The sequence below is a fragment of the Rhinoraja longicauda genome, chromosome 13 (assembly GCF_053455715.1).
Source record: "Rhinoraja longicauda isolate Sanriku21f chromosome 13, sRhiLon1.1, whole genome shotgun sequence".
NCBI lineage: Eukaryota > Metazoa > Chordata > Chondrichthyes > Rajiformes > Arhynchobatidae > Rhinoraja > Rhinoraja longicauda.
The window spans coordinates 36988715-36991972 of record NC_135965.1 but is presented as its reverse complement, the minus strand read 5'-3'; positions in this window follow the sequence as shown (position 1 = coordinate 36991972).

The window sequence follows — 3258 nt, the reverse complement described above, 5'->3', positions numbered from 1 at the left end:
AGTACTTCTAGGGAAATGGTCTCCATGTTACTTCATGTGCTACTGATGATAAGAAAAGGAAGACAGGACAGATTAATATGTAGCTAGGAAGTTGTGGAAGGGGGCAGGGATTCATATTTTTAGACCATTGGGATCTCGTCTGGGGAAGAGGTGACTTGTTTTCGAGGAACTGGTTGCATCTAATCTGGAGGGGGACCAATATCCTGGCGGGCAAGTTTGCTCATGCTTTTCAGAAGGGTGTAAGTTAGATTGGGAGGGGGGCAGGATCCAATGTAGGTTGGAGGCTGGAAATCGTTACTGAAGTCAATGACAGCAAGTCTAGTAGACAAGACAGGCAAGGGTATGGCAGGGAGCGAGGAAAGATGGATTCCCTGGGATAAGATAGGGGTTGATTAGGGATAGTCACCATGGTTCTGTGATGGGACATCTTCAATCAAGTAAATCAAAAGTTTTAATCATGGAAGTTGGAGGAATGTGACGAAATTAAGGAATTATGCACATATAAGGAATGATGTGGGCCATGAAAATGGCCATAAAATCAAAGTGGGCATGATGTCAACTGATAAGAAAACCCCAGAAACCTGTGTGTCATCTTATTAATAATAAAGATTTGAAAAATACATTTATTTTTCAGAAAAACAATGCATCCTTTATTTTTACTGTTTTCTGTGATACTGTTAGCCACATATGCATTAGGAATGTAGACTATATCAAGAGTAAATTTAAAAGGTAGAAATATACTATTTCTAAACACTATGTGTTCTTTGAACTTAGTTGTGTTAATACTGAGTTTTCTTTTAAGCTGGTAGGGTCAGCACTGTGCATTCCATCTCCATTAAATATGAACTGAGTTTATATTCTTAGAATTGTCTTATTATATAATATTAAGCTAATATTATATTCTTGAGAGGTACACTTTAAATTGACACATATTGATAAAAACAGATAAATACATATTGATTCCTACTCCCAATTCCTCCGTCTACGCCGCATCTTTGCCCAGGATGAGGTGTTCCATACTAGGGCATCGGAGATGTCCTCATTCTTTAGGAAACGGGTGTTCCCCTCTTCCATTATAGATGAGGCCCTCACTAGGGTCTCCTCAATATCCCACAGCTCCGCTCTTGCTCCCCCTCCCCTCATTGGTCACAAGGACAGAGTCCCCCTTGTCCTCACCTTCCACCCCATCAGCCATCGCATACAACAAATTATCCTCCAACATTTCCGCCACCTCCAACGGGATCCCACTACTGGCCACATCTTCCCATCTCCACCCCTTTTTGCTTTCCGCAGAGACCGTCCCCTCCGAAACTCCCTGTTCCACTCGTCCCTTCCCCCCCAAACCACCCCTCCCCAGGTACTTTCCCCTGCATGCAACCGCAGGAGATGCAACACCTGTCCCTTTACCTCCCCCCTCGAATCCATCCAAGGACCCAAACAGTCTTTCCAGGTGAGGCAGAGGTTCACCTGCACCTCCTCCAACCTCATCTATTGTATCCACTGTTCCAGATGTCAACTTCTCTACAACGGCGAGACCAAGCGTAGGCTCGGCGATCATTTCGCTGAACACTTCCACTCAGTCCGTCTCAACCAACCTGATCACCCGGTGGCTCAGCACTTCAACTCCCCCTCCCATTCCCAATCTGACCTTTCTGTTCTGGGTCTCCTCCATTGTCAGAGTGAGGCCCAGTGCAAATTGGAGGGAAAGCACCTCATATTTCACTTGGGTAGTTTACACCCCAGCGGTATGAACATTGACTTCTCTAACTTCAGGTAGTCCCTGCTTCCCCTCTCTATCCCCTCCCCCTCCCCAGTTCTCCCACTTGTCTTCCTGTCTCCGTCTACATCCTATCTTTGTCCCGCCCCCTCCCCTGACATCAGTCTGAAGAAGGGTCTCGACCCGAAACATCACCCATTTCTTCTCTCCCGAGATGCTGTTTGACCCGCTGAGTTACTCCAACATTTTGTGTCTACCTTTGATAAATACATTATAACCTTCATTTAATGCCAAGGAGCCTCTCCTAATATTGATAGCCCAAGGGTCTTGCTCGAATCACTGAAAGAGTGCCATAGTATCAAATTGGATCTGTCTGAAGGAGGGCCCCGAGACCCGACCCAAGATTCTTCTGTCCATTCGCTCCACAGATGCAACCTGACCCGCTGAGTTCTTCCTGCACGTTGTTTGCTACTCAAGATTCCAGCAACTGCACACTTTTGTATCTTCAATACAGTATTGACTTTTTCAGTTCCAATTTGAAATGAAAATCGGGTCAAAATCAAAATTACATCCCCACTCATTCCTCACAGACCTATAGAGTCATAGTGTGGAAACGGGTCCCTCGGCCCAACTTGCCCATGCCGACCAACATGCCCCATCTAAACTTGTCCCACCTGCCTGCGTTTGGCCCATATCCCTCTAGACTTATCAATGTACCTGTCCAAATGCTTCAACATTGTGATAGTACCACGTGTGAACTAATTGGACTGCCGTATTGTGAAAACGTCCTGCATAGTTAAGTTGCAGCAAAGCCAATAAATAGTCAAAAGTAAAGGGAAAAATAAGATGCACAGAATCTCAAGCCCAGAGTAGGGGAAATGGAGAACCAAAGGGCACAGGTTTAAGTTGAGGGGGGGGGGGGGGGGTTACTGGAATCTGAAGGGTAACTTTTTAACACAAAGGGTGGTGGGTGTATGGAACGAGCTGCCAGAAGAGGTAGTTGAGGCAGGGACTATCGCCATGTTTCAGAAGCAATTAGATAGGACAGGTTTGGAGGGATATGGGCCAAACGCAGGCAGGTGAGACTGGTGTAGATGGGACATGTTGGGCGGTGTGGGCAGGTTGGACTGAAGGGTCTGTCTCCACTCTGTATGACTACGATTCTATGACTCTTATCAACAACATTTGCTGCTTCGCTTGCCGCGTTAGATGCGTCCCCACAGCCCATTGAACTCCTGCGCCCCAATGTGGATCATCTGCCTTTAACTCTGAATCAGCCCGTCAGACTGAAGCCCCCTCAAGCGGACGGTCTTTAAGTTTGAAACTTAACCAAAACAATTTGGCTGGCAATAAATGTGACCGCAATGCTCGCAAAGATGTGGCAGTCTGAAGTGGGATACAACACGCTGTAAAAGTGGAGTCTGCATAAGAAAATAACTGCAGATGCTGGTACAAATCGATTTATTCACATCGATCTTCAGTCTGAAGAAGGGTCTCGACCCGAAACGTCACCCATTCCTTCTCTCCCGAGATGCTACCTG